This window comes from Carex rostrata, chromosome 1, assembly GCF_964058835.1.
Source record: "Carex rostrata chromosome 1, lpCarRost1.2, whole genome shotgun sequence".
NCBI lineage: Eukaryota > Viridiplantae > Streptophyta > Magnoliopsida > Poales > Cyperaceae > Carex > Carex rostrata.
In genome coordinates, this window is record NC_135918.1 from 17,014,219 (window position 1) to 17,033,134 (window position 18,916).

An 18,916-nucleotide genomic window follows, 5' to 3' on the forward strand; every position below is an offset into this window, starting at 1 on the left:
TTGAATTTGCCAAGTAACTGCGATTAGCACCAAGTAAAATATATATAAGGGGGTCTAATTTGTAACAAACCAGTTAGTTGCTGCACTGGTACAGTTTAGTGTCTTTTTGTCATTAAAGCTGACTACATTGTGGTAACTAGTAGGCTTTAACCCGGTAAGACTGGTAGTGGTATGTAAGGCTTTTGAGTGGACAAATGAGAGATACTTTACAAAGGACCTCATTAGCTTTCATTACCGTTTTGGTTGATGCATGAGTATGTACTTGTTTAAACTTGTTTCTACAAATGGATGTAGGCATGTAGCCAGTACCTCTCTCAAAAAGAAATGTTAGATATGCTTTGTTGTCCTAATCATGGAAGGAAAAATCAGAATCGGAATCGGAATCGGTCACTTTATTGTGGAATTGAAATCGGATATCAGTATCGCCTACATCAGATTGGAAACTCGGATTTTTTTTGTCGAAACGTTTGTCTTGTTTGAAATAATATAAATAAAATTGTAAAAATATAATTAGGTCAAAAGTAATACTAACTCCACTTGTTAACCCCTAATTAAAAAAAGAAAAATCGAAAAAGAAGAAAGAAGAAAAAGGAAACAGGTAAAGGGAAAAAATGGAAAAGATCAAAATGGAGGTTCCCATTAACACAAGAAATGGAGAGGGAAAAAAGATGGGAATAAAAATTCTATTCGGAAGCTCTCCAGTATCTCATTTAATCAGACAAAAGGAGCCGCCGCCAAAGAGCCCGTCATTTCCGACCGAATGGTCCCATGGTTCAAAAGTATCTGTGCGCCATTTTCATTTTCTGTTAATAATCTTTCATTTTCCTCAGGAAAAAATTTTCAAAATCAGAAAAATAATTGGAGAATTTCCAAAATCAGAAAAATAATTGGAGTTTCGGAGAGTTAAGATCGAAGAATCGGTTTGAAACCAGAAAAACCGGTCTAAATCATAAAACTCAGTCTGAAATCGGTGCAAAATCGGCCGATTCAACGCTGTTCAACCCGGTTTTACCCCTAAAACTCACTCTCCACGTAAATCGGTTCGAAATTGGCTCTGTCTGGTCGGGTTCCGGTCCAAATCGACCGAGTTTGTCTTCTATATGGTCCTAATTAATATGTTCATGGAATAAATTTCTTGATAAATTTTATCTTGAAAGTAATAAGGTTCATGGATAAAGGGTCTTTCAAATATACCAGGAAATTCATTACAAGAACAAAAGTGTAGAGATGAGCTAGATGAGATCCATATAAAAAGCCTGTACCTATCTGTGGTCTCTCTGCAGCTCTGCTTTATATCTGTTGTGAATACAGAGAATATTTCTCTTCTTCTTTATCTCTCTGCTGCTTGTGGTGGAAATGAAGTGTAGAAAAATCAACTCGGATGGAAGGACCTTAACAAAGATTGTCATAGTCAACCTTTATTACTTTGACAATTCGGAGAAAAATTAACCTATAGATTAAATATACCAAAAAAGTCAAAGATTGTATGCGCTTTGATTCTCTACAATTATATGATCTGAGCGCATGATACCCATCTCTTCTGGTCGATGTTGCATGGATACAGGTACGGATACTGCAATAAAGTAGTTTTAAAAGATATGGATACGATACATCTATTATATATATTATTTTTTATTATTTTAATAATATTATTAATTCAAAACTTATATTATATAAATTAAATATCAAAAAGTTTGAATGGGAGATAGGGGTGTAAACGGATATATATATGTTCTCTTTTACCTCCGCCTCTGGTTTTGATGTATCATTTTAAGCATTTTTTTAGTAATAATTTGTAAAATGGAGCTTGTATAAGTCTATGAATTTTTACAAAGCTTCTGTGTTGGTTATCTCTTCTAATTGATATCCATATTTTATTCAGTAACTTTGTCTGATCAAAGAAGCTTTGCATTAAACAGCTTATGCATGTGCACAAAATAAAATAAAAAAATTTACTGATTAAATGAATGGTAAACAACGCAACATTTTTGTTTACCTGATTCACTGTGCCTATTGCCATCATTACCCAAGAAAAAATCGCCGAACTAATTGGCACCGCCATAATTCCTGATTGGTTATAAGAAAATACAGGAGCATCTAATAAAAAAAAAGAAAAAAGTCAAAACACGCAATTTGGATGCGACCGTTGCTGTGAAGCCTGCGATTGATTTCAACTTGGTCAAAATCGAAGTGGGAGAGAATGAACCTCACGGAATGTTCAAGACTAAAGACAACAAACACAGGCTCAACATCAGGGATTCACTGTTTGAACTTTGAAAATGTGAAGTGTACTCTAGTATCATAAAAAAAAATATAAGTGAAAGTGAATCCCTCCTCATATATCAATGATATTATTTAAACTGATTCCTCATGTATGAATAAGGATACGGGTAAAAAAAATATTTTCAATAATCTCGACAAGTCATGTACCAATAAAAATTATTTTGTATTCATTATTTGTATAATTATTGATAAATATAAAATTATATTATATAATATTTTGTTTGTGCATATAACTATATAATTTTTATTATCATGATTAGATTGATTTATACAATATATTATGTAACTTTTCATTTAGAAATTTATGATAAATTTGATTTATCGAGTTTATTAATTCGTACACAAAAATATTTTTTTAAATATCTAGTATATTTTTTTTAAATTGAGATATATAATTATATTTTTTTTATATTTTATGATATATTATGTATAAGATGTATTGTGTGTGTGTGTATAGCGAGAGAGAGAGAGGTTGGCTAATATCAAAACGTTTGCATCACGGCTTCCGTGCAACCAAGTTGTCTTCGAATTTTTATGATAGTACTACAACATTTTAATAAATTCAAAAAAAATGTAAGATTTGATCTCCAAGCTCGAAAATGATAGTACTACATAGGGTTCTAAATAGCTAGCTATAGCTACGCAATAACTGCACTATAGCTTTTTCGGATCTCAAAAGCTATAACGCTATTAACCGCTTTTCTTTTATAATGATTCTAAATAGCTAGCTATAGTTGTCCTATAACTACGCTATAGCTTTTTCAAATCTTAAAAGCTATAGCGCTATAATTGCTATTTAAAACCTTGGTACTAGAACATTTCATGATTTGTATTCTACATCACTCTTAAATGTGAACTATTTATAAAAAAATTACTACTTGCCATAGAACAATCCTTTGCCTTTGCCGGTAAATTTGTAAATGACAGCTTTTTTGTCTTAAAAATTTAGTTAATAACCCTTGTAATTCAATTTAAGAAAATTATTTTAAATTTTTCATTCAAAAAATATTTTCTAGTACTCATTTTTTTTTTAAAGTTACATTAAATTTACCCTCTGATCGGAAAGCTCCTCTGGAGTGGAAAACGCGAATCAGAAAGAGAATTGACATTTCTTCGGCTGATCGGAACAAAGAAGCAAATGAGAGAAGAGAAGATTTGACGCAATTTGGAGGCGTTGATATCGTCCAACGAAATCGCGTGCGGAGCATAGGTATTTGACGAGAATTGATTTGACGCTGGTGAAAGGTCAACTTAACCCTCATTTTCTTCGCTTTAGTTATGAGTTGAAATATAGGGTGAAAAAGTGCGACAATTGTTTCAATTACCTCCGATCAAGTAAGTTATCTACTACTTTTTACTGTTATTGTCAAAATATAATATCAATTTTTGTTCTATTGTCTTCTCCATCACTCCAAAGGAAACCCTAAATTAGAGTTTTGTGGCATATGAAGTAAATAAGGAGAAAATTGAGGGAACTTATTTATTATTTGTGAATGAATTCTTGTGATGTATTTATCCATTTTGATCATAAAAATTCAATTGAAATTTAACTCTATTGAATTCTCTTCTATTGAAATCATTTGAACTCAATTTAGTTCTGATCAGTATTACTGTTGCAAGGCCTGATGATCCGGACTTGATATCATTTCCAAGAGTGTGGCATTGAATATGATTGGTGCTCTGTATGAAGCGAAAACTGCTCTGTCAATATCTTTACACCATTGTATATGATTTGTTTTTTGAGGAATATACATGAAATTCTGATCGACTTCAAATATCTAATTCAAATCATCGAAATCCATGTATTTCATGAGTGATGCATGTACATATAAAATTTTGAAAGTTTCGAATTTATTTGCTACGTACAAGATCAAGCGGTCAAGGAAATAAATTTTTTATAAGTTAATTTATAAATTATTTTATATATTCAATTTTTATCATTTCTTTGACCGCTTGACCTTGTAGCAAATAAACTCGAAACTTTCAAAAAAAAAAATCACATGCATGCACATGCATCACTCATGAATTACATGGATCCCAACGATTTGGATTTAACGTTTGAACTTGATCCGATATACTTTTAAAGTTGTGCTCACCGAACCCTCTTAGTGAGCACATTACACTCTAGTTTTGCTCTAATTAATATATTTCATAGATTTAAAAGAAAAATATATGATATTATAAATTTGGTAAATTTATAACTAAAATGGTTTATTTTTAGAAACATATATTAATTGATCGTTTCATCAAACTTAAATTACAAAGTCAAAATAAATATATATAATTGAAAAGTTAATAATAAAATTTGAAAGAAAAACAAGGAAGAGTCTGTAACCGCCAATAACAACAAAGGATAAAATTTTATTTTATTTTTTCGAATACTGGCGTATTTGATCGACTAGTATAAAAATATTATTCTATAATTCGAACAGATAGTTTATGTCCTAATCATATTAATATCATAACTTAATTATTTGGAGCTAAATATAATTATATAGAATGCATGTTTTCATTAATTTTCTCCGATACCTCACTAATTTTTTTATTAAAATGATAAAATATTATTATTAGATTTTTTTTCTATTATATTTTATATTAAAAAATAAAGTGACATTTACATAATAGATCATACTAAACTTATTTCTCTCTCTCTAACTCTACATGCAAATTTTCTTATAAGATCAATTTCAAATAAAGACCTGTAAAAATTCTAATAAATTTAATTAAAATTTTAACTAGACACGCTAGATCGCCTCACTATTTGACTTGAATCAATAACTTGAAATCATTAAAAAAAACTAAAATCACCCTAACAATGATCAATTTTTGAAGAGCCAAATTTAAAAAAAATGTAATTATTTTAATCAATTTATCTATTTAAGCTAAGTTAAGAACGTTTTACACCACACAAACAACGTGATCTATGTTTTTTTTTTTTTTTTTTTTTTATATATATGATAATCTAATTACTTCAACAATGAATCAATGATGATCGGGACTTGATATCCTTTCCAAGAGTATGGCATTGAATATGATTGACGCACTGTATGAAGCCAAAACTGCTCTGTCATTATCCTTACATCATTGTATATGATTTGTTTTTGGGAGGTATACATGAAATTCTCTCTCTCTCTCTCTCTTTTGTGGTGTGAATGTATCTTTACTAGTGAAAGTCATTTACATTTATATCTGGGCTCCTAACACGTACTATGTTTCTAATTTCTTATCCTTTTTATTTTATTTTTTGTGATGTTTTCTGTTGTTTTGGATCTTCTTTATATCTTCAATTGTTTTACTGAAGAGTCTTAAAAGTTTAGATAATTATCCAGCATTGTGTGTGTGTTTTTTTTCTCAAATTTAAATCATTGGAGTACTCCTTAAAAATGGTTCTGCGATATTTTGTAGGGATGTTTTACATCTGTTTTTAAACAAAAATTCCATTTTTTTTTCTTTTTACTTTTGCAGAGGGCTATAGAGAAACAATAAAATAAATTATAAGAGCTATAGGGAAAAATTACTAGTTGATAGTGCAGCCACCAGCTAAGATCCGTTGAAACCGTCTTGAACGTTGCGTTGTTTATTTTCTTTTGTGCGCATGCATAAGGTGTTCCATGCAATGCCTCAGTGACCAGACAAAGTTACAGAATAAAATATGGATATCAATTATAAGGGATAACTAACACAGAAACTTTAATTGCAACAATTCATGTAGACTTATACAAGCTTCATTTTACAAATTATTAGTAAAATAACAAAGAAAATGCTTGAAATAACACATCAAAACCATTCCCAAAATATACCTCATTTTATCATGCATGCATTTACTATTTATTATTGCAATCAACACTCACTCTCATTCGGTTTCCATGTGGACAACCCAAATAAGATGGTTCCTTTCCATCCCAATAGAAGCCATTTGTTAGTTTCTTCAACAAGATAATCCTTGTGGTAAAGCTCTCTCACCATTCTCTCTATCTTTTTCTTGATCAGTGAATCCACAGGCAGTTGCACAAAACCGGCCCGAAGATTCCTAACCTGCCACTGCCTATATGTCTCAGGCCTCTCCACTCTCTCTGAACCCTCACAAGCTATTGCATTAATTACTTTTCGAATGAGAATAGTCCTCTCAATATGGAGCCTCGCCTCACTCTCTCGAGGCATAGTTGACTCCAAAATATCAAAAGCTGCTGAGAACTTGGATAAAACATCCTTAAATCGGGTTGTGTAGAACGGCGTAATGTACGAGCCATTATAAATTCCATGAATAAAGACAAGTGGTTTGATCTCCCTTATCAAGTTTAGAACTTTATCACGAGGGCATATCATGGCATCAGAAATTGTCTCATCAGCAAGATATCTAAGTCTAATTAAGCAATTTACTACTAAAATCTCATCTTTTTCAATCTTAAGATCTTCTATTCTAATGTTCTCCCATTTGGATGCTATACCTTGATACTTGAGATGGATATTAAATCTCTTAGCATATTCTGACAACCGCCTTCCTGTCTCTTCAACAAGTTTGTTTGGACGGAAACCCTTTTCGGGAAATTCTATGCCAGTTATACGGATTTTAGGTGTACTTCCTAACCTCGAGAGACGCTCAAAGAAAGATGGCCACAAGAATCCCATGTCGATTCCAAAGTCAATTATATGAACCTTTGTGGCATTTTTTGAGATGTTAAGGATTGTTTGGATAGAGAAGTAATATAATGCTTTCATAAACGGGCAAATTGCATGATAAACGCGGAATGCTTTTAAATATTCGGTTACAGTTCCTTGCCTCGACAGTAGATTATGGTAGATATCACTTCCCGTACCAGCCAAACGTGCCTCGAGTGCATCCACCAAATAATATGCCAAACGTTGGTCGCCATTTCCCATAGGGTATGAGTGTTTCCTTATTTGCTTTATGAGTTCAGATGCCCTGTTATAGTCGTCAGCAGAAACTGCTTCACAACAACTAATTAGGAGAGAATGAAGATTTACCAAGCAATCTCCACTTTTCTTATGCCCCAGTGATTCATTTTTCATATCTTGTTTCATACCTTGACGTACTGATATAACCTCTTTCGCATATTTGCTACCACGGAAAAGGAAAAATTGATCCATGTCATTTCTTGCCTGTTCATCTGCGGAAACTGCTCGTTGCTTGAGAGCTCGCCCCTCTGATAGATCTGGTTCTCTATCTTTACTTGAACCCATTTTAGTATAGGTCTCGTAACATATTGCTAATTTGTTCTCACTAACATCGTTTTTCTTGGGTTTTTCATGAAACTCAATTCTATTTGGCTCTAAACCCACGAACAACTTTTCAATGTTTGGAAGAAACTTCATTGCTTCTTGAGCAACCTTTTGGACTGGTGTGGCGGCCGGAAGGTTCTCCATTGATAAAGCAGATATAGGGTCAGCACTGCCACTAATCAAGAGGGGTTCAGATATAGTGTATGGTGGCACATCATCTCTTTCAAGGAGATCATAGAAGGATTTCTCAGTTTCTCGAAGAGCTGCCTCTTCTTCATAAATGCTTATCTCATCATCTATATTTTCTTCTAATAGAATTTGGCCTATATAGTTGATTACTGCATTGGACGTGAGATCACAGACCGCTTGGCTCTTTGTACCATTGCTTATCAAAGGATTAGGAGTAGCATTCTGGTTCTGGTTCTGGTCGTATTCAAAAACAGCTTGTGGTGCTCTCGGTGTATCAAGGGCATGCCAAACATCTTTCGAATCCATTTGAAGCTGCCAACTGCGATTAGCACCAATTACTTTCTGAATTGTAGAAAACATATATATTTAATGGGGTCTGAATTGGAACAAACCAGTTAGTTGCTGCACTGGTACGATTTAGTGTCTTTTTGTCGTTAAAGCTGTCTACATTGTCGTAACTGGTACTGGCTTTTAACCTGGTAAGACTGGTACTGGTATGTAAGGCTTTTGAGTGGACCAATGTGATATACTTTACAAAGGACCTCATTAGCTCCGTTTTGATTGATGCATGAGTATGTACTTGTTTAAACTTGCTTCTACGAATGGATTCAGCCAGTACCTCTCTCAAAAAAAAATGTTAGATATGCTTTGTTGTCCTAATCATAGAAGGAAAAATCAGAATCGGAATCGGTTACTTGATTTTGGAATCGGAATCAGAAACTCGGATTTTTTTGCTGGATGTTTGTTTTGTTTGAAATAATATAAATAAAATTGTAAAAAAATAATTAGGTCAAAATTAATACTAAAACCACTTGTTAACCCCTGAAAAAAAGAAAAGTAGAAAAAGAATAAAGAAGAAAAACCAAAAGAGAAAAAGAAAACAGGTAAAGGAAAAAAATATTGCAAAATAGAAAAGATCAAAATGGAGGTTCCCATTAACACAAGAAATGGAGAGGGAGAAAGATGGGAATAAAAATTCTATTCGGAAGCTCTCCTCTCTCATTTAATCATTTCCGACTGAAGGGTCCCATGGTTCAAAAATATCTGTGCGCCATGTTCATTTTCTGTTAATTATCTTTCTTTTACCTAAGGAAAGATCTCCAAAATCAGAAAAATAATCGGAGTTCGGAGAGTTCAAAATCGAAGAATCGGTTTGAAACCAGAAAAACCGGTCTAAATCATAAAACTCGGCCGATTCAACACTGTTCAACCCGGTTTTACTCCTAAAACTGGCTCTCCAAGTAAATCAGTCCAAAATCGGCTCGGTCTGATCCGATTCCGGTCTGATTCGGGCGAGTTTGCCTTCTATGGTCATAATTAATATGTTCATGGAATAAATTTTTGACAAATTTTATCTTGAAAGTAATATGGTTCATGGATAAAGGGTCTTTCAAATATACGAGGGAATTCATTACAAGAACAAAAGTGTAGAGATGAGATGAGGTCCATATAAAAAGCCCGTACCTATATATCCGTGGTCTCTTTGCAGCTCTGCTTTATCTCTGTTGTGGATACAGAGAATACTTCTCTTCTTCTTTTACCTGTATACCTCTCTGCTTTCTCTCTGAAAATGGTGGAAATGAAGTGTAGAAAAATCAACTCGGATGGAAGGACCTGACAAATATAGTCATAGTCATCATTTAATTACTTTGACAATTCGGAGAAAAAATAACCTACAGATTAGATATACCAAAAAAATCAAAGATTGTGTGCGCTTTGATTCTCTACAATTATATGATCTGAACGCACAGTACCCATCTCTTCTGGGCTATGTTTTGCATGGATACGGATATAGCTATCGTATTGGATACAATACGGATATGGCGATACACTAAATTTCATAAACCATGAATATAATACGTCTATTATATATATTATTTTTATTATTTTAATAATATCACTAATTCAAAACTTATATTATATAAATTAAATATCAAAAAGTTTGAATGGGAGATAGGGGTGTAAACGGATATATATATATGTTCTCTTTTACCTCCGCCTCTGGTTTTGGTGTGTCATTTTAAGCATTTGCTTTGTTTTCTTTAGTAATAATTTGTAAAATGAAGGTTGTATAAGTCTACATGAATTGTTGCAAAGTTTCTGTGTTGGTTATCCCTTATAATTGATATCCATATATTATTCAGTAACTTTGTCTGGTCACAGAGAAATTGCATGGAACACCTCGCACAAAATAAAATAAACAAATTTACGGAGATTAAATCAATGGTAAACAACGCAACATTTTTGTTTACATGATTCACTGTGCCTCTTGCCATCATTACCCAAGAAAAAATCGCCGAGCTAATTGGCACCGCCATAATTCTTGATTGGTTATAAGAAGAATACAGGAGCATCTAATAAAAAAAGAAAGGAAAAGAAATCTCAAAACACACAATTTGGATGCGATCGTTGCTGCGAATCCTGTGATTGATTTCGACTTGGTCAAAATCGAAGTGGGGGAGAATGAACGTTCAAGACTAAAGACAAAAAACATAAGCTATATATCAACATCAGGAATCAACTGTTTGAACTTTGAAAATGTAAAGTATACTCTAGTCTCATAAACAAAAAAATGTAAGTGAAAGTGAATCTCTCCTCACATATATAGAGAGATTAACTAATATTAAAACGTTTGTATCACGACTTCCGTGCAATCAAGTCGTCTTCGGATTTTTAAAGTCGAAATGATCAATCTAAACCGTTAGATGCGATCTCTATATTAAAATGTGCCTGGATTGAACAAATATGTGAGGTTTTACAATTTTCAAAAATAAATATATAATTACTGACTTGAAGGAACAATATTAGAACTTTTGAAGGATATACATGAAATTCCCCTTGATTATATTTTTTATTTTGGGCTTTGTTTTGGGCCTAACGAAGCTTCTGAGCCTTCTACCCCCTGTTCCAATTGATTTTTGTTCACTCTCATCTAATAACATATTAATTTCATTGAATGGAATCGATAAAAATTGTTTATTGAACAATTGTTACTAAAAAAACAGTAGAAAACATGTCAAGTCATCAAATATTTCACGTTCTGGATATTGATCTAGACATATTTACTTATATTAAACTGATTATTTTATATTAAGAGTTGTAATTAATAATACTCTATCCACAAAGATGGATATCTTCCAATACCTCTAAAACATAGATTTTTTTTTAATTCATAGAAATTATTAAATTCAGACGTACAGAAATAGAAAGAGTGTCTCATTTTCAACAAATATAGAAAGATCTAACTAAGTGAGTATGATCCAAAATATATGGATATGACTCAATGAGCCAGATCCAAATATTATGTTTTTTTTTAGATCATTTATACCAGAGTTGGATTTTTCTCTAATCGGACGGTCCAGATCCAAACTAAAAGAAAATTAAAAAATATATATATGGATTTGAATCATTGAGTCTGATACATAATATTTGGATTGGACTCAATAAATTAGATCTTTCTTTATTTGTTAAAAATGAGACATTCTGTATATTTTTGTACGTCTAATTTTAATAATTTCTACAGATAAAAAAGTTCCTCTAAAACATGTTGAATTATAAATGAATTTAATTATGTCATGAAATTAATTTTGCTTTTTATTACCAATAAATGTTCAATGGTGGCGTATACCTTAATTGAGTGCTTGATATTAATTGTTATATTATGTGATCATCTTTTAAAAACATGAAGAGATTCCCATGCAGCATGATTTATTTTAGAGGAGGAATCCACTTATAATATTTTATAACATTATTTTTTTTTTAAATTCAAACTGTTCAACATGATCTCTATATTAAAATGTGCTTGGAGATCAAATTTTACATTTTTTTTATTTTTTATTAAATATTTTAAAAAAAATTATTTACAGACCATTGAATTTTATACCATCTTAATAAATAGTAACAAAATTCAAAATTTTAATCAAAAATAAAAATTCAAAAAAAATGTAAAATTTGATCTCCAAGCTCGAAAATGATATTACTACAACATTTCATGATTTGTGTTCTACATCACTCTTAACTGTGAACTATTTATAAAAAAATTACTACTTGCCATAGAACAATCCTCTGCCTTTATTGGTAAATTTGTAAATGACAGCTTTTTGTCTTAAAAATTTAGCTAATAACCCTTGTAATTCAATTTAAGAAAATTCTTTTTAATTTTTCATTCAAAAAATATTTTCTAGTAGTCATTTTTTTTTTGAAAGTTACATTAAATTTACCCTCTGATCGGAAAGCTCCTCTGGAGTGGAACGCGAATCAGAAAGAGAATTGATGTCTCTTTAGCTGATCGGAACGAAGAAGCAAACAAGAGAAGAGAAGATTTGTCGCGATTTGGAGGCGTTGATATCGTCCAACAAAATCGCGTGCGGAGCATAGGTATTTGACGAGAATTGATTTGACGCTGTTTAGATAATTATCCGGCATTGTGTATGTGTGTATTCTTTTATTCAAATTTAAATCATTGGAGTTCTCCTTAAAAATGATTTTGCAATATTTTGTAGGGATATTTTGGCATTTACGTATGTTTTTAAACAAAAATTCCATTTGTTTTTCTTTTTACTTTTTCAGAGGGCTATAGGAAAATAATAAAATAAATTATAAGGGCTAAGGGAAAAATTAATAGTTGATGGTGCAGCTGCCAGCTAAGATCCGTATGAATATATTAAATCGGACACACATAAATATTGAAACAACATGTACAGAATTTAAAGCGGATCACATGAAAATAGAAACATCAAGCTCAAATTTTTTAAGTCCAATACACGTCGGACTCATCCCGTTCCCAATATTTATATTTAGAGCAGAACTAGAGTGTTCTTAATAAGCTCACCAAGGTGTTTGATGAGCTTAACTCCAAAAGCTATTAAATTAGCTTCAAATAATAAATTCAAATTGTTGAAACCGATTAGTCTTGAACGTTGCATAGTTTACCATTGATTTAATCCATAAATTTTTTTATTTTATTTTGTGTGCATAAGCTGTTTAATGTAATGCCTCTATGACCAGACAAAGTTACTGAATAAAATATGGATATCAATTAGAAGGGATAACCAACAAACGAAGACAGAAACTTTGTAACAATTCATGTAGAGTTATACAAGCTCCATTTTACAAATTATTAGTTAAAAAAACAAAGAAAATGCTTAAAATGACACATCAAAACTATCCCCAAAATTTAGTATTGCAATCAAATCAACACTAATTCACATTCGTTTTCCATGTGGACAACCCCATTAAGATGGTTCCTTTCCATCCCAATAGAAGCCATTTGTTAGTTTCTTCAATAAGATAATCCTTGTGGTACAGTCCTCTCACCATTCGCTCTATCTTTTTCTTGATCAGTGAATTCACAGGCAATTGCACAAAACCGGCCCGAAGATTCCTAACCTGCCACTGCCTATACGTCTCAGGCATCTCCACTCTCTCTGAACCCTCACAAGCTATTGCATTAATTGCTCTTGGAATGAGAAGAGTCCTCTCAATATGGAGCCTTGCCTCGCTCTCTCGAGGCATAGTTGACTCAAAAATATCAAATAACGATGAGAACTTGGATAAAACTCCCTTAAATCGGGTTGTGTAGAACGGCGTACTGTACGGGCCATTATAAATTCCATGAATAAAGACACGTGGTTTGATCTCCCTTATCAAGTTTAGAACTTTATCACGAGGGCAGATCATGACATCAGTAATTGTCTCATCAGCAAGTTTTCTAAGTTTAAGTAAGCAATTTACTACTAAAATCTCATCTTTTTCAATCTTAAGATCTTCTATTCTAATGTTCTCCCATTTGGATGCTATACCTTGATACTTGAGATGGATATTAAATCTCTTAGCATATTCTGACAACCGCCTTCCTGTCTCTTCAACAAGTTTGTTTGGACGGAAACCCTTTTCGGGAAATTCTATGCCAGTTATACGGATTTTAGGTGGTGTACTTCCTAACCTCGAGAGACGTTCAAAGAAAGATGGCCACAGGAATCCCATGTGGATTCCAAAGTCAATTATATGAACCTTTCTGGCATTTTTTGAGATGTGAAGGATTGTTTGGATAGAGAAGTAATATAATGCTTTCATAAACGGGCAAATTGCATGATAAACGCGGAATGCTTTCAAAAATTCGGTCACAGTTCCTTGCCTCGACAGTAGTTTATGGTAGATATCACTTCCCGTACCAGCCAAGCGTGCCTCGAGTGCATCCACCAAATAATATGCCAAACGTTGGTCGCCATTTCCCATAGGGTACGAGTGTTTCCTTATTTGCTTTATGAGTTCAGATGCCCTGTTATAATCGTCAGCAGAAACTGCTTCGGAACACCTAATTAGGAGAGAACGAAGATTTACCAAGCAATCTCCAGCTTCCTTCTTTCCTAATGCCTTCGTTGATTCATTTTTCACATCTTGTTTCATACCTTCACGTACTGAGATTACCTCTTTTGCATATTTGCTACCATGGAAAAGGAAAAATTGATCCAAATCATTTCTTGCCTGCTCATCTGCGGAAACTGCTCGTTGCTTGAGTGCTCGCCCCTCTGATAGATCTGGTTCTCTATCTTTACTTGAACATGTTTTAGTATAGGTCTCGTAACATATTGCTTTGTTCTCATTCTCACTAACATCGTTTTTCTTGGGTTTTTCATGAAACTCAATTCTATTTGGCTCTAAACCCACAAACAACTTTTCAGTGGTTGGAAGAAACTTCATTGCTTCTTGAGCACCTTTTTGGACTCGTGTGGCGGCCAGAAGGTTCTCCTTTGATAAAGCAGATATAGGATCAGCACTGCCACTAATCAAGAGGGGTTCAGATATAGTGTATGGTGACACATCATCTCTTTCAAGGAGATCATAGAAGGATTTCTCTGTTTCTCGAAGAGCTGCCTCTTCTTCATAAATGCTTATCTCATCATCTATATTTTCTTCTAATAGAATTTGGCCTATATAGTTGATTAATGCATTGGAATTGAGATCACAGACCTCTCGGCTATTTGTACCATTGGTTATCAAAGGATTAGGTCTGGCATTCTGGTTCTGGTTCTGGTCACATTCAAAAACAGCTTGTGGTGCACTCGGTGTATCAAGGGCATTTTTTTGCCAAACATCTTTAGAATCCATTTGAAGCTGCCAAGTAACTGCAATTAACACCAAGTACACCGTTTAATTTCTTATTGCACAAAACATATATATATATATATATATATATATAATCGGCCAGAATCATCTGAATCGGATTAGAAACTCGGATTTTTTTTTCAGACGTTTGTTTTGTTTGAAATAATAGAAATAAAATTGTAAAAAAATAATTAGGTGAAAAGTAATACTAAGGCCACTTGTTAACCCCTAAAAAAAAAAATAAATAAATAAAGAAGAAAAAAAAAAGAGAAAAAGGAAACAGTAAAGGAAAAAAATATTACAAAATAGAAAAGATCTAAATGGAGGTTCCCATTAACACAAGAAATGGAGAGGGAGAAAGATTTATTCGGAAGCTCTCCTGTCTCTCATTTAATCAGACAAATGGAGCCCACGCCAAAGAGCCCGTCATTTCCGACTGAAGGGTCCCATGGTTCAAAAGTAGGGGTGCACAAAAAATTCGAGATTCGTGATTTGATTCGAAAAAGTTTGAAAAAAATTCGATTCAAAAGTAGTTCGGTTCAAAATTAATTCAAACTAGTTCGATTCGAAATTAATTCAATTTCGAATTCGAACCAATGCAAGTTCGATTCGACGACTTCGCGAATTATTTTTGGTTCAATTCGTTTGCAGCCAGTTCTGACAATAGTTTGTATTTAGTAACAAAGGTTTGGGGAGATCTTTGCTTCGTTTGCAGCCCAGATTAAAAGAATTCCATCTGAACCTTGATGGGAACCCCAAAGCATACTCCCTAAGCATTAATAGGCATCTGATTGAGTTTGGTCCTGTTAAGATTAATCTGGACCGTCTACTTTTTTAAATTGTACCTCACGTACCGGAGGGGATACAACTCGCTTTTTCAATTTCGAAGTCGGTTCGGTTCGAAATAATTTCGAATTCGAATTCGAACTAGACCCAATTCGATTCGGTTCGGTTCGTTTGCAGCCCTATTCAAAAGTATCTGTGCGCCATGTTCATTTTCCGTTAATAATCTTTCTTTTTCCTCAGGAAAGAATTTCCAAAATCAGAAAAAGAATTGGAATTTCGGAGAGTTAAGATCGAAGAATCGGTTTGAAACCAGAAAAACCGGTCTAAATCATAAGACTGTCTGAAATCGATACAAACTCAGCTGATTCAACACTGTTCAAGCCGGTTTTACCTCTGAAACTCGCTCTCCATGTAAATCTGTCCAAAATCGGCTCGATCTGGCCGATTCCGGTCCAAATCGGCCGAGTTTGCCTTCGATGGTCCTAATTAATATGTTCATGGAATAAATTTCTTGACAAAATTTATCTTGAAAGTAATAAGATTCATGCATAAAGGCTCTTTCAAATATATCAAGAAATTCATTAGAAGAACAAAAGTGTAGAGATGAGATGAGGTCCATATAAAAAGCCCGTACCTATATATCCGTGGTCTCTTTGCAGCTCTGCTTAATATCTGTTGTGAATACAGAGAAAAGTTCTCTTCTTCTTTTACCTGTATACCTCTCTGCTTTCTCTCTGAAAATGGTGGAAATGAAGTGTAGAAAAATCAACTCGGATGGAAGGACCTTAACAAAGATAGTCATAGTTATCATTTAATTACTTTGACAATTCGGAGAAAAAAAGCCTATAGATTAGATATACCAAAAAAGTCAAAGATTGTATATATGCGCTTTGATTCTCTACAATCTCTTCTGGGCTATGTTTTGGTACCCATCTCTTCTGGGCTATGTTTTGCATGGATACGTGTACAAGTATCGTACCGGATACGATACGGATATGATGATACGGTAATTTTCAAAAATCATGAATATAATACGTCTATTATATATTATATTTTATTATTTTAATAATATTATTAATTCAAAACTTATATTATATAAATGAGAGATCCACTTACAACATTTATAAGTTACAACATCTTATAACAATTCAGTTTTGCAATTTTAAAAGTCCATATAGTCGATCCAAACCGTTCAATATGATATCTATATTAAAATAACATAAGTTTTACTATTTATTAAGTATTTTACAAAACTGTTGTTTTTCAGTGGTCTAGAATTATCTAAAAACAACAATTTTGTAAAATACTTAATAAATAGTAAAACAATTCAAAAAAATGTAAAATTTTATCTCCAAGCATATTTTAATATAGATATCATGTTGAACGGTTTGGATCGACTGTTTAAACCTTTAAAATCACAAAACCAAATTGTTGTAAGATATTGTAACTTATAAATGTTGTAAGTGGATCCCTCCTCTATAGAAATTAAATATCAAAAAAATTGAATGGGAGATGATACAATAACCTAATTATGTATTAAATAACATAGCTACTCTATTTTATAACAACAAAAGTGAGTTGGCTTAGAAGGGATTATGTAATGTCTTTAATTCAAAAGGCATTTCCGACTCCTAATTGAAATATTGATAATATTCTCTTAATTATTTTCTTAAACATCAAACCAAGAAGACGTAATTGAAAAAAAAAAGTCACCTCTTTTTTAATTGATCATCTAAAGTTATGAAACTGAGAAATGAGAAAATTAATATAAGTATTTGAATTTTATTAATTAATAAATATACTTTGTATATAGTTTTTAATATTAAATTTTTAATGAATATATAACTAAACTATCTTTTTATACAAATAAATTCATTCATCGTTTCTTCCATCAACTTCCCTTGTTAATCAAAGAAGGTGAAAATTTTCTTATAACATCAATTTCAAATTAAAACTTGTCAAAATTCTCTTGAATTCTAATTTTTACTACACGCATACTGTATCAACTCAATATATAACAAGGTTCTAAATAGCGTGCTATATAGCATTATAGCACCGCTATTGTGTTTTCGGATTATCAAAGCTATGCCGCTATCAACGCTGTAGCGTGCTATTTCACGCTATAGCAGCGCTATATGAGCATAGCACCGTTTTTTTAAGCTTTTTTTTTAAATGCTCATTGATCTTCCCCTTTAATTTAAGGGGGATTCCATGTATATCCTTTAAAAGCTTTAATATTATGTATTTATTCCTCTAAAATCAATAATTACATACTTATATTTAAAAATTGCAAAAATTCACATATTTGCTCAATTTTCAAGATATATAGAAAGTTCATGTTAAATATGATGGATTGAACAAAAATGTGAGTTCTTAAAATTTTCAGAATAAATATATAATTACTGAATTTGGAGGTATAATATTTGAACTTTTGAAGGATATACATGAAATCCCCCTTGATTTAATTTCTTTTGGGCTTTCTTTTGGGCCTGACGAAGCTTCTTAGCCTTCTACCCTCTGTTCCAATTGATTTTTTGTTCATGGTCACATCTGATAACATATTAATTCCAATCGATTAAAATTGTTTATTGAACTGGTTATTTTATATTAAGAGTTGTAATTAATAATACTCTATCCACAAAGATGGTTGTCTTCCAATACCTCTAAAACATGTCGAATTATAAAGTATTTTCAATAAAATTAATAATGAATTATTCTTGAATTTAATTATGTCATGAAATTATTATTTTTTATTACCAATAAATGTTAAATGGTGATTGGTGGCGTATTCCTTAATTGAGTGCATGATATTAATTGTTATATTATGTGATCATCTTATTTTGGATCTTCTTTATATCTTGAATTGTTTTAATGAAGAGCAAAAAAGTTTCAAACCTAACCGCTTCTTTATTAGGCGGTCTGGTATTGAGAGCTGACCGCCTCATATTTGGGCAGTCTGGTGCTAAGAGTGGACCGTCCAAACATGGAGCGGTTAGGGCATTTTTTTAATTTTTTTTTTGTTTTTGAGGACAGATTTGCTATTTTTTTTAAATGATAATAGACACCATCAAATTCAAATTTTATTAGTCCAATACACATGGGACGCATCCGGTTCCCAATATTTATATCTTGAGTAGAACTAGAGTGTTCTTATGCTCACTAGGGTGTTTGGTGTGTAACTCCAAAATTTATTAAATTAGCTTGAAACAATAAATCCAAACCGTTGAAACCGATTAGTCTTGAACATTGAAACCATTGATTTAATCCGTAAATTTGTTTATTTTATTTTGTGTGCATAAGCTGTTTGATA

The 18,916-nt window shown here is 32.3% G+C and overlaps 2 pseudogenes across 3 annotated transcripts; both read right to left on the bottom strand.

The window, feature by feature from the left end:
- Positions 1–6,080: 6,080 nt before the first annotated feature.
- Positions 6,081–9,296, bottom strand: LOC144561516 (scarecrow-like protein 9 pseudogene; annotated as a pseudogene). Its single transcript, XR_013513875.1, has 2 exons — positions 9,178–9,296; positions 6,081–8,032 (listed from the first exon to the last, which is right to left on the bottom strand). The product of XR_013513875.1 is annotated as a scarecrow-like protein 9 pseudogene (transcript).
- A 3,509-nt stretch (positions 9,297–12,805) lies between these two features.
- LOC144561503 (scarecrow-like protein 34 pseudogene) lies at positions 12,806–16,361 on the bottom strand (annotated as a pseudogene). Of its 2 annotated transcripts, none has more exons than XR_013513871.1 (2): positions 16,241–16,341; positions 12,806–14,829 (listed from the first exon to the last, which is right to left on the bottom strand). The product of XR_013513871.1 is annotated as a scarecrow-like protein 34 pseudogene, transcript variant X2 (transcript). The 2 variants fall into 2 exon arrangements; XR_013513870.1 differs by having other exon boundaries at positions 12,807–14,840; positions 16,241–16,361.
- Between the last annotated feature and the right edge of the window lie 2,555 nt (positions 16,362–18,916).